The sequence below is a fragment of the Salmo trutta genome, chromosome 9, assembly GCF_901001165.1.
Source record: "Salmo trutta chromosome 9, fSalTru1.1, whole genome shotgun sequence".
Taxonomy (NCBI): Eukaryota; Metazoa; Chordata; class Actinopteri; order Salmoniformes; family Salmonidae; genus Salmo; species Salmo trutta.
The window spans coordinates 34,915,785-34,929,774 of NC_042965.1; the positions used below are offsets into that span (position 1 = coordinate 34,915,785).

General features: G+C 42.6%; 1 protein-coding gene across 1 annotated transcript in view; it reads left to right on the forward strand.

Annotated features, from left to right (window-relative positions):
* Positions 1-13,990, forward strand: part of LOC115200465 (PI-PLC X domain-containing protein 3) — a 70,510-nt gene that overhangs the window by 34,612 nt on the left and 21,908 nt on the right. The gene's annotated exons all lie outside the window — the stretch shown is intronic.

Sequence of the window (13,990 nt, forward strand, 5' to 3'; positions counted from 1 at the left end):
CTTACAGGGAGGAGGTGAGGGCCCTCGGAGTGTGGTGTCAGGAAAATAACCTCTCACTCAAAATAAACAAAACAAAGAAGATGATCGTGGACTTCGGGGAAACAGCAGAGGGAGCACCCCCTATCCACATCGACGGGACAGTAGTGGAGAAGGTGGAAAGTTAGGTTCCTCGGTGTACACATCACGGACAAACTGAAATGGTCCACCCACACAGACAGCGTGCTGAAGAAGGCGCAGCGGCACCTCTTCAACCTCAGGAGGCTGAAGAAATTTGGCTTGTCACCTAAAACACTCACAAACTTTTACAGATGCACAATCGAGAGTATCCTGTCGGGCTGTATCACCGCCTGGTACGGCAACTGCTCCGCCCACAACTGTAAGGCTCTCCAGAGGGTAGTGAGGTCTGCACAACGCATCACCGGGGGCAAACTACCTGCCCTCCAGGACACCTACACCACCCGATGTCACAGGAAGGCCAAAAAGATCATCAAGGACAACAACCACCCGAGCCGCTGCCTGTTCACCCCGTTATCATCCAGAAGGCCAGGTCAGGATAGGTGCATCAAAGCTGGGACCGAGAGACTGAAAATCAGCTTCTGTAACAAGGCCATCAGACTGTTAAACAGCCATCACTAACATTGAGTGGCTGCTGCCAACATACTGACTCATCTCTAGCCACTTTAATAATAAAAAATTGGATGTAAAAATGTATCACTTGTCACTTTAAGCAATGCCACTTTATATAATGGTTACATACCTTACATTGCTAATCTCATATTTATATACTGTACTCTATACCATATACTGCATCTTGCCTATGCCGTTCGGCCATCGCTCATCCTTATACAGTATGTACATATTCTAATTCATTCCTTTACACTTGTGTGTAAAAGGTAGTTGCTGTGAAATTGTTAGATTACTTGTTAGATATTACTGCATGGTCAGAACTAGAAGCACAAGCATTTCGCTACACTCGCATTAGCATCTGCTAACCATGTGTATGTGACCAATACAATTTTATTTGTATGACACCAAACACCCAGAAAAGGCTACTCTTCTTGATGTTATCCTTACAAATAATCCTGATGGTATCAGTCTGGTGTTTTCTGTATTGACCTTAGTGATCACTGTTTTACAGCCTGTGTTCGTAATGGCTGCTCAGTGAAACGACCTGTCCTGATTTGTCATAGACGCTTGCTAAAAAACTTTAATGAGAAAGCCTTCTTTCATGAACTGGCCTCTGTAAAATGGTATAGAATCAGCTTGATCCCCTCTGTCGAAGACACTTGGACCTTCTTTTTTTTATCTTTTCAGTGGTATTGTTAACAAACACGCCCCTATATAGAAAATGAGAATTATAACTGGTTCAGCCCCTGGTTCGACCTCGATCTTGCAGCGTTACTCCACCTCAAGAATTGCATTTGGTGAAAGGCTTGGCACACACATACTCAGGCTGACTGCTATCGTTCAGGCAAATGAGAAATAAGTGCACTCAGGCTATCTGCAAGGCCAAAGTTAGTTACTTTAAGGAGCAGTTCTCTCTATGTGGGTTTAACCACAAGAAGTTCTGGAAAACGGTTAAAGACCTGGAGAATAAACCCTCCTCCTCACAGCTGCCCATGTCCCTTAATGTTGATGTGGTTGTTACTGACAAGAAGCACATGGCTGAGCTCTTTAATCACCACTTAAGTCAGGATTCCTATTTGACTCAGCCATGCCTCCTTGCCCATCCAACATTTCCTCATCTCCCACCCCTTCTAATGCAACTATCCCTGATGCTTCTCCCTCTTTTTTTCCCCTACCCCACTGCAAAGTTTCTCTCTGCAGTCAGTCACTGAGTCTGAGGTGCTAAAGGAGCTCCTTAAACTTGACCCCAAAATACCATCTGGGTCAGATGGTTTTGACCTTTAAGGTTGCTTCCCCTATGATCTCAAAGCCTATCTCCAACCTTTTTAACCTCTCTCTCCTTTCTGGGGAGGTTCCCATTGCTTGGAAGGCAGCCACAGTTCGTCCTTCATTTAAAGGGGGAGATCAACCTGATCCTAACTGTTATAGGCCTATTTCTATTTTGGCCTGTTTATCGAAAGTGTTGTATAAACATGTCAATAATCAACTGACTGGCTTTCTTTATGTCTAGTATTCTCTCGGATATGCAATCTGGTTTCCTCTCAGGTTATGGATGTGTCACTGCAACCTTAAAGGTCCTCAATGTTGTCACCATTGCCCTTGATTGTAAGCAATATTGTGATGCTGTTTTTATTGACTTGGCCAAAGCTTTTGTTACGGTAGACCATTGCATTCTTGTGGGCCGACCCCCCCCCCTTTGGCCTGGTTTGCTAACATCCTCTCTCAAACAGTGCAGTGTATAAATTCAGAAAATCTGCTGTCTCAGCCACTGCCTGTCACGTTGGGAGTATCCCAAGGCTCAATCCTAGGCCCCACGCTCTTCTCAATTTACATCAACAACATAGCTCAGGCAGTAGGAAGCTGTCTCATCCATTTATATGCAGATGATAGTCTTATACTCAGCTGGCCCCTCCCCAGATTTTGTGTTAAATGCTCTACAACAAAGCTTTCTTAGTGTCCATCAAGCTTTCTCTACCCTTAACCTTGTTCTGAACACCTCCAAAACAAAGGTCATGTGGTTTGGTAAGAAGAAAGCCCCTATCCCCACAGGTGTGATTACTACTTCTGAGGGTTTAGAGTCTGAGGTAGTCACCTCATACAAGTACTTGGGAGTATGGCTAGACGGCACACTGTCCTTCTCTCAGCACATATCAAAGCTGCAGGCTAAAGTTAAATCTAGACGTGGTTTCCTCTATCGTAATCGCTCCAGCTGCCAAATTAAACCTGACTCATTCTAGATTACGGAGACATCATTTTAGATCGGCAGGTAAGGATTCTCTCGTGCGGCTAGATGTTCTTTACCATTCGGCCATCAGATTTGCCACTAATGCTCCTTATAGGACACATCACTGCAATCTATACTCTTCTGTAAACTGGTAATTTTTTATTTTTTTTCTCTGTATACCCGTCGCAAGACCCACTGGTTGATGCTTATTTATAAAACCCTCTTAGGCCTCACTCCCCCCTATCTGAGATATCTACTGCAGCCCTCTCATCCTCCACATACAACACCTGTTCTGCCAGTCACATTCTGTTAAAGCTCCCCAAAGCACACACATCCCTGGATCGCTCCTCTTTTCAGTTTGCTGCAGCTAGCGACTGGAATGAGCTGCAACAAACACTCAAACTGGACAGTTTTATCTCAGTCTCTTCATTCAAACACTTACTGACAGTTGTTGCTGCTTTGTATGATGTATTGTTGTCTCTACCTTCTTGACCTTTGTGCTGTTGATTTTGCCCAATAATGCTTGAACCATGTTTTTGTGCTGCTACCATGTTGTTATCATGTTGTCATGTTGTGTTGCTACCATGCTGTGTTGTCATATTTTGCTGTTATGTTGTCTTAGGCCTCTCTTTATGTAGTTTTGTGTGTCTCTTGTTGTGATGTGTGTGTTGTCCTACATTAATATTGTATTTTTTTAATCCCAGGCCCCCATCCCCGCAGAAGGCATATTGTCTTTTGGTAGCCGTCTTTGTAAATAAGAATTTGTTCTTAACTGACTTGCCTGGTTGACATTTTATTTAATCTCTCCTGTCTGAAAGTGGAGGAGAGATTGATTTCATCACTACTTGTATTTGTTAGAGTTATTGACTTGTTGAATGCACCGAGGTGTCTGTTTTGAACTACTGGCACAATGCTCGGACACCCATGCATACCCCACAAGAAATGCCACCAGAGGTCTCTTCACAGTCCCCAAGTCCAGAACAGACTATGGGAGGCGCACGGTACTACATAAAGCCAAGACTACATGGAGCCAACTCTATTCCATATCAAGTAACTCATGCCAGCAGTAAAATTAGGTTTAAAAAAACACCTTATGGACCAGCGGGATTGTGACGCAACACAAACCTAGACACATGCATACAAACACACGAGAACATACGCACTACACACACATGTACACATTCATTTTGTGTTATAGATAAGCGGTAGTAGAGTAGAGGCCTGAGGGCACAATTAAGATGTTGTGAAATCTGTTATGAATGTTTTGTAAAATGTAAACTGTCTTACTTTTGCTGGACCCCAGGAAGAGTGGATTGATGGGGATCCATAATAAATACAAATGGGCCTTGGGACAGGATTCATCCATCCATCCATCCATCCAGCCATCCATGTATTTGTCCATCCATCCCTTTGTCCAATCTCTTATTCACCACTTGAGCTCCAGAGGAGGGAGGGTAAACTTTCCCAGGGGAATTTAAAGTGGGCATGGATGAGATTTCAAGATATGACATTGCACTGAAGTTAAATGTGGAGAGAGGGGGTTAAGCAAAGAAAAGTTGGAAAGGGGTGGGAGAAAGGTGAGGAAATGATGAGAAATGGACTGAGAGAAGGGCAAGGACAAGGAAAGTGTGAGAGAGGGGTAGGGAATATACAGAAAGTGTGGAGGAGAGAGGTAATGGAAAATGAGAAAGCGGTAAATAGAAACCTAAAGAGACGAGCGGAGAGCGAAGTGATTTTCACATAATGGACATGCTTTTTGTTGCTCCATGTTGCCACATCTCCAACTAGCTTGCTGTCAATCTCAGCCTTTGCTAAGTGCAGTTATGACTTGAAGTGCCTGACCACATGCACATTATTCACACTGGCTGCCACTCTGCTACGGTTCTATACAGAAAGGGACTGGACATAGGGCAGTTTGGACAAATGCCAGGTGGGCCTGTCCATGTTTAGCATTGTGGGCTGGTCTAAATTGAGGGGTCATGCCTAGGCTGATTTCTTCTTCTTATTATTATTTTTTTTACCTTTATTAAACTAGGCAAGTCAGTTAAGAACAAATTCTTATTTTCAATGATGGCCTAGGAACTGTGGGTTTACTGCCTTGTTCAGGGGCAGAACGACAGATTTTTACCTTGTCAGCTCAGGGATTCGATCTTGCAACTAGTCTAACGCTCTAACCACTAGGCTACCCTGCCGGCCCATTTCTGGTCCCACCCTCATGGAAAAAATACTATAGTATTCACTAGTGTTTTTGCAGACTTTACTGTCGTATTCATTGACAAAAACATAGGGCTATACTGTAGTATTTACAGTTAACTATAGTAATACTGTAGTAAAATAATATAGTAATTTGCAGACTTTACTGTAGTGCTTCTGATTTATTGTCTTTGACATAAAGTGGAGACTTTCTCCTTGAGGAAACCTACTGGAGAAATTCTAAAATAGCACATTTTCCATAACTGGTTAGACTGGGATCTGAATGGATAGTTCAGAGCTTCTGCTGTTCTCTATAACTTCTATGGAACACGATATGGTTTATACTTTACATGTACGTTTCTCACTTATGGGTGGCACAAATTGGGACATGGGGGAGGGGATTGGGCAGGGTATATGCAAATGAAATACTGTAGAATTTACTGTAGCGTTTTGGCAGACTGTAGTGTTTTTGTGGACAATACTGTAGTATTTAATATAGTATTCTACGGTATACTACAACACTACATATGATCAAGGGATACTACAGTGTGTAGTATAGTATTCTACAGTATGCTGTACTACAGTTTATTACACAATTCTATTGTAAGGTCTATAGTATACTGTAGTATTATTATAATTTTTTAATGTGGGGAGTCCATCCATGGTTGTAGACAAGGCTTTGGCACAGGAACGGAGCATAGACCAGTGATTCTTGTATGACTGAAAGCTATAGATAGGTGTGTTGGATTTGAGGTAAGATTAGGTTGGTGATGATTGAATAGAAACTGTATGTGCTGTTTGCTTGGCATTAGCAAAAGCATCCCAGCTAGGCTATTTTGTTCCTTTTTTGGTATGTCGGTTTTTTGTTTCAATTTGGTTGTGGGAACGAAGCCATACATTTCCTGACCGGTAAAACTGAATGTTTTTTTTTTTTACTTTCTGAAAACAGAACTTATAACTTAACTTATAAATAAGTTAACTCCTTTTAAAGTTTTCCTGGGACAAAGTTTTGTTGATGATGAGAACAGAATGTATATGTTTTTAAATAACATTCTTAGAACCTTCTTTCAACGATACATTTTTCTTGAGATTTTCATGGAAAGTTTTAGTAATGTTCTCAGACCAATTTGAGAACATTACTTTAAATAGAACCATGATGTTAACCTGTAGGAAACATTATGCTGAAGCACTGAAATTCCCACAGAGAACGTTGTTTCTTAAAATAAATCTTCTTGGGGATCGGTGTCCCGTCAACGGGACAGTTGTAAATCATGCAGCGCTCCATGTCACCATTGCAGATTTTAGAGAAACAACAAATGTCGGTACATATAAGTGTCTTATATCGGCTGAAAGCTTAAATTCTTGTTATTATAACTGCACTGTCCAATTTACAGTAGCTATTACTGCGTAAAAATGCCATGCTATTGTTTGAGAGCTCCTAACAACAAAACACTTTTTTTCAGTGCAATAGGTTTGAGAAATTCACTTCTGAAGGTGAAATGTGTACTTATATTCTGAAATCTTGCTCTGATTTCTCATCCAAAGGGTCCCAGAGATAACATGAAGGTTTTGTTAGATAAAATCCTTTTTCATATCCTAAAAAGGTCCATATAGCATGCACGATCAATTTTTTTTATTTCCACTCGTTCAATTTGCAAAGAAAGGAATCTGGGAAAATCACACCCTAAACGTTGTTTCAACGAGTCATATCACGTTCGTATGTATTACTCAGAGATTTTTGGTCAGAGAGCGATGCCTTCATGGCACGCCGATGACACGGGCAGTCTTCACTTGATCGACTCTAACTCTGTCAAATAAGCACCAATCGGGGTCAAACAAAGCTAGCTAGATAGCCAATGAGCTGGGCTTTACGGGAGTATCCGGAAACCATGTATATGTTGTAAAATGTACCTACTAACCTTCTACGACAAGCATACCTTTTTCATTTTGGTCAAAAATTTAAAGAATATGGAGAGTTATGAAAACTGGTTGTTTTGCAAATGTTGAACTTTATAATATGGCTACTAATACTGGAAAAGCTAAATCAAAGTCCAAGTATACAGATTTGATGATATTCTTGCAGAAAAAATGGAAAATGAATGCAAGTATCTCCTTCACGATTTGCCCAAATGTATTTGGGTGACTTCACACTAAATGAACGATTGGACGGTTCTGACCTAGAACACGTGGACAACTACAAATACCTAGGTGTCTGGCTAGACTGTAAACTCTCCTTCCAGACTCATTTCAAACATCTCCAATCCAAAATCAAATCTAGAATCGGCTTTCTATTTCGCAACAAAGCCTCCTTCACTCACGTCGCCGAACTTACCCTAGTAAAACTGACTATCCTCGACTTCGGCGATGTAATCTACAAAATAGCTTCTAATACTCTACTCAGCAAATTGGATGCAGTCTATCACAGTGCCATCCGTTTTGTCACCAAAGCGCCTTATACCACCCACCACTGCGACTTGTATGCTCTAGTCAGCTGGCCCTCACTACATATTCGTCGCCAGACCCACTTGCTCCAGGTCATCTACAAGTCTATGCTAGGTAAAGCTTCTCCTTATCTCAGCTCACTGGTCACGATAACCACACCCACCCGTAGCATGCGGTCCAGCAGGTATATCTCACTGGTCATCCCCAAAGCCAACACCTCCTTTGGCCGCCTTTCCTTCCAGTTCTCTGCTGCCAGTGACAGGAACGAATTGCAAAATTCGCTGAAGCTGGAGACTTACATTTTCCTCACTAACTTTAAACATCATCTGAGCAGCTAACCGATCGCTGCAGCTGTACATAGTCCATCGATAAATAGCCCACCCAATCTACCTACCTCATCCCCATATTGTTTTTATTTACTTGGCTGCTCTTTTGCACACCAACATCACTACTTACACACCATCATCTGCTCATCATCTGCCTATCTATCACTCCAGTGTTAATCTGCTAAATTGTAATTACTTTGCTACTATGGCTTATTTATTGCCATACTTCCTCATGCCATTTGCACACACTTTATATAGACTTTCTTTTTTTCTATTGTGTTATTGACTGTACGTTTGTTTATTCCATGTAACTCTGTGTTGTTGGTTCTGTCGCACTGCTTTGCTTTATCTTGGCCAGGTTACAGTTGTAAATGAGAACTTGTTCTCAACTAGCTTACCTGGTTAAATAAAGGTGAAATAAAATAAAAAATGTCATGTAGCTCGCTCATACTACAACTTATCTGTCTGAAACTTTGCACATGCACTTCTGCTGTCTTGTGGACGCCATCAAAATTACAACCAGAGTGATGGCTGTAACTGGGACCTTTCTCTTGCCTTTCAAAGATGGTGGTAGAACTTTTTTTCTTTGTATTTTCTTCTACCAGATCTATTGTACTATATTCTCCTACATTCAATTCACATTTCCACAAACTTCAAAGTGTTTCCTTTCAAATGCTACCAAGAATTTGCATATCCTTGCTTCAGGGCCTGAGCTACAGGCAGTTAGATTTGAGTATGTCATTTAGGCGAAAATTGAAAAAAAGGGGGCTATCCTTACGTCCTTTCAACTATTTGAGAACATTTCCAATGTCAAACCAGTTGGATAAAGTTACTAGAACATTACATTTTTTTAAAGGAACTGTAAACATGTTTGAACATTTAGGAAAAGTTATATTAAAGTAATAAAATACCAAGAAAGTAGTGTTTCTTAAATATGCCGAGAAAGTTGATTGGCTTTGGAACAATCTTGCACCATTCCCAGAAAGTTGTGGTAAGGTTGTATGGAAAATGACCATAGAGCTTGGTGAGAGTGTGGTTGTCCTAAGGAACATGTGGTTCTCAGAACGTTATGTTCTACCTGGGATTGGTCTCCGTGTATGTCATAATCTCCTGTCATAGAGAGAATTCTGCCATGTTGAAGCAAATAAACATTTGATGACATATGGAAAACTCAATTTACGTTAAGATTATCCAAATAGTGCTTGACAGTTTGATTGTAGCTATGGATCTATGTGCACAGTATATTTCACTCCAACTTACTGTAGTGTACTCTGCACACCTGGGTGCCAGTGTGACATTTGCCGTTGTCTTACCGAGTTAGGCCATATCAAAACATCATTGTTGAATGCAAAACAAATCCGATAGCCACGCTAGTACTTTGCTGCACTATTGGCAGTTAATTGAGTTTACAGTGGGAAGAATTTCATCTTTTTTCCAAAAACAACAAAATAATTTGCTCTCACCAGTCTGTAGCTGCACACTGTGTCCTCAATGACTCGTACCAGAGGACAGAATGAGACCATACGAGGAGAGAGATGATTTGATAGAGGGAATGGATAGGAAGACCGAATGGAGAGGGTTGATGAGGGACCACTGTGTGGGAAGAGGAAAAGAGGGGGTTGGGAGAGAGACTGACAGACAGAGGGAGGGGAAGGAGAGAAAGTAGGAGATGGACATAGAGAGGGGATCAGACAGAAGCAGAGGAAAAGGGGTATAAGATTAAGGGAATTCTCTCCTGCTCCTCTCCTGTGTCCTAAAGGGTGTTAGGAGTTAGTGAGAGGGCTGAGCAGTAATGGTGTGTGAAACAGATTAGTAGTCACTGCTGCACCTTCTGCATGGTGGTGTCTCTGCTCAACAGACCATATTCTCTGTCTGAAAGAGAGAGCACCTCTAACCCACATAATCCTGTCCTCTGTTCATTCCTTCTAATGGTCTTTAACTTCCTGTGGTTTTTGTAAGCGTCTGCATCTGTAAGTAGGTGTGGAATAACACTCAAATGCCCCGACGTATCATATCCAGTATATCATATTACCTTTCAGAGAAAATGGAAAGATAACATTTTAGTCATTTACCCAGAGCAATAAGTGCGTACATCTTAATATATGTTTTTGTACTGGTCCCCCGTGGGAATTGAAACCACAACCCTGGTGTTGCAAGTGCCATGCTCTACCAGCTGAGCCACACGGGGCCTAACATAAACCATAACATAAACCATTAAAAAAAGATAAACCATAACATGTAAGTCTTTAATGACACTTTATTTGACATTGTTCAGGTAGACCTACTGACTTAACTTGTGGCAAACATTTAATAGAACATCTGTTACTCATCTCCTTCATTAAGCCACTATAAAGTAGTGAGAGCGAGGGATTTGTTTGTTTTATTTCTGGAATTGCGTCGTCCTGTAATTCACAGAGGAATTAGTCCAAGGCTTCAAGATTATGCTAATCACATGTTAAGTACTTCCTGTAAGCCATTGGTTATGTCTCACCATTATTTTGTGCTCCAGATGAACTAGTGAAACCAGGCACAACCAGAAGCCATACACAGGACATGATGACCTCAGTCTTCTGTTATAGACAAGCACGGATTATAAAAGGAAAACCAGCCACGTTGCGGACACCGTCTTGCTTCTAAACAGGCTGAACACCTTCACTTGCTTTGAGGATGATACAGTGCCACCGACACGGCCCGCTACCAAGGACTGTGGGCTCTCCTTCTCCGTGGCCGTCGTGAGTAAGACGTTAAAGCGTGTTAACCCTCGCAAGGTTGCCGGCATCCCTAGCAGTGCATGCGCAGACCAGCTGACTGGTGTGTTCACAAATATATTCAATCTCTCCCTATCCCAGTATGTTGTTACCACATGCTTCAAGATGGCCACTATTGTCCCTGTACCTAAGAAAGTCATTTAGTTCAATTACCTCTGCTATCATCCCGTTGCACTCACTTCTGTCATCATGAAATGCTTTTAGAGACAAGTCAAGGATCATATCAGCTCCACCTTACCTCTCAAACTAGACCCAATTCAATTTGCTTACCGCCCCAAAAGATCTACAGACGATGCAATCGCCGCCAAGCTGCACACTGCCCTGTCTCATCTGGACAAGAGGCATACCTATGTAAGAATGCTGTTCATTGACTATAGCTCAGCATTCAACACAATAGTACCCTCCAAGCTCATCAAGTTCAAGTCCCTGGGTCTGAACCCCGCCCTGTGCAACAGGGTCCTGGACTTCCTGACGGGTCGCCCCCCAGGTGGTGAAGGTAGGAAACAACACCTCTTTGCTGATACTCAATACTGGGGCCCCACAAGGGTGCGTGCTCAGCCCCCTCCTGTACTCCCTGTTCACCCATGACTGCGTGGCCAAGCACGCCTCCAACACAATCGTCAAGTTTGCAGACAACACTACAGTAGTAGGCTTGATTACCAACAACGATGAGACAGCCTACAGGGAGGAGGTGAGTGCTCTGGGAGTGTGGTGCCAGGAAAATAACCTCACCCAACGTCAACAAAACTAAACTATGGAGATGATTGTGGACTTCAGGAAACGGCAGAGGGAGCACCCCACCATCCACATCGATGGAACTGCAGTGGAGAAGGTGGAAAGCTTCAAATTCTTCGGTGTACACATCACTGACAAACTGAAATGGTCCACCGATACAGACAGTGTGGTGACGAAGGCACAACAGCACCTCTTCAACCTCAGGAGGCTGAAGAAATTTGGCTTAAAACCAAAAACCCTCACAAACTTTTACAGATGCACATTTGAGAGCATCCTGTCGAGCTACATCACTGCCTGTTACGGCAACTGCACCGCCCACAACCGCAAAGCTCTCCAGAGTGTGGTGCGGTCTGCCCAATGCATTACCAGGGGCAAACTTCCCACCCTCCTGGACACCTACAGCACCCGATGCCATAGGAAGGCTAAAAAGGTCGGACATCAACCACCCAAGCCACTGCCTGTTCACCCCGCTATCATCCAAAAGGCGAGGTCAGTACAGATGCATCAAAGCTGGGACCGAGTGATCAAAGATGTTTTTCAATCTCAAGGCCATCAGACTGCTAAACAGCCTTCACTAGCACATCAGGGGTGGCTGCCTACAGTGGCTTGTGAAAGTATTCACCCACCTTGGCATTTTTCCTATTTTGTTGCCTTACAACCTGGAATTAGTTTTTTTATTTGGGGGGGGGGTTGTATCATTTGATGTACACAACATGCCTACCACTTTGAAGATGCAAAATATGTTTTATTGTGAAACAAACAAGAAATAAGACAAACTTGTGGCTAGATGTACCAAGCTTATAGAGACATACCCCAAGAGACTTGCTGCTGTAATTGCTGAAATAGGTGGCTCTACAAAGTATTGACTTTGGGGTGTGTTGAATAGTTATGCATGCTCAAGTTTGTCTTATTTGTTTCACAATAAAACATATTTTGCATCTTCAAAGTGGTAAGCATGTTGTGTAAATCAAATGATACAACCTGGAATTAGGGGGGTTTGTATCATTTGATTTACACAACATGCTTACCACTTTGAAGATGCAATTTTGGGTATATGTTGTGAAACTGTTAGATATTACTGTACTGTCGGAGCTAGAAACACAAGCAGTTCTCTACACCCACAATAACATCTGCTAAACATGTGGATTTGATTTGATTTACTGGTGAGGCTAGTGTTGATGTCCCACCTGACCATTTTTAACATCAGTTTACAGGAGTGGTGAGCAGGGGGAGAGAGGCAGGGAATCCCTTTTACGAGATGAACAGCAGTGTTATTTACAACACATCTCTAACAGTGCTCAATGGTCTCTGTGACCCCCATAGTTTTTATGATTAATGTGATTCATTGAATATTAATTTGACACCCAGCTTTTCTGACTTTCTAGGCTTACTGAAAAGCATGTTGTTCATTACACATTTTATTTCCACGGCCTTACACTGATTCATTGATTTATTTTGATGGATTGGCTTTGCTCTCGTTATCATCACAGAATAGTGATAGTCAAGAAATAAGCGCCATCGTCTCTCATGTAGCTCCTCCCTCAACATGGATTTGTTCCTGAAATGATTGGTCATACAAGGTATAGCTGACATTTCTTAATGGAGGTTTGAACAGTAATTTATGTGTGTGTGTGTGTGTGTGTGTATATATTTAATGTGTAGCTACCATTTTGTTTTGCACACCTTTTCAACTACACGCATCATAAGTGAACTGACTCGCTGCATAAAACACCTTTGATAAACCCAAAGGAACGTTGCTAGATTATCTCGTTTTAAATGCTATAGGTATATTTGATAGAAACACTAGGCATCTTTCATGTTTCAAGGCATGGAGCTGGGCTGGCTCTATTGTACCCAATCATTTATCTACTGGAGAAACAGAGGAATATTGTCAGAACATTTCTATAACAGTTACTCCATTACACCCATAAGGCATAACACGGCCTCTATTCTACTCCAAGGTTTTGTGTAAGAGCAGACAATCCTGGGCAGAACATTGCTAAATGGGAACTTAGAAGGATGCTGACTGTGTGGTTGATGTACAGACAGTGTGTGTGTGTGTGTGTGTGTGTGTGTGTGTGTGTGTGTGTGTGTGTGTGTGTGTGTGTGTGTGTAGGATGACGGTCTCTCTCTGTGTTCAGTGCCTGTGGAGAGGTTGATTGTTGTAATCTCTCTTGTGACTTTGTAAGGGTCAGCTGGCTGACTGACTGATGTTTGAGCTACAGTGACCGTCTGTTGTGGTTGAGGTAACTTTGGGCTTTGTGACGGTGTGGGTCAGCCCTGTGGTGCGGGTCAGCCCCTGGGGTGCGGGTCAGCCCCCTGGGGTGCGGGTCAGCCCCCTGCGGTGCAGGTCAGCCCCCTGGGTGCGGGTCAGCCCCTGGGGTGCGGTTGAGTCTTCAGTCATCTCTGTTGTTACTGAAGATCCCTCTCTGGGCTATGAGACTGTGTGGACAACTCCGTACTGCTGTTGGTTGACCCCTAGAGCTGTCTGCTCTGGTTACGGTCACTATCTCGACTGTGACGCTGAGGTCATTGTACGACCTGCCGTGTTGTTGTTGTTGTTGTGACTGTTAAAGACGTGGTGTTTGTGATTGGTAGATTTGCTCTGGCATTTTCTCTGCTGTAAATTCAGCCACAGATGTCTCTGTCCAGTTTGGTTGAGTGATGCTTCTGCT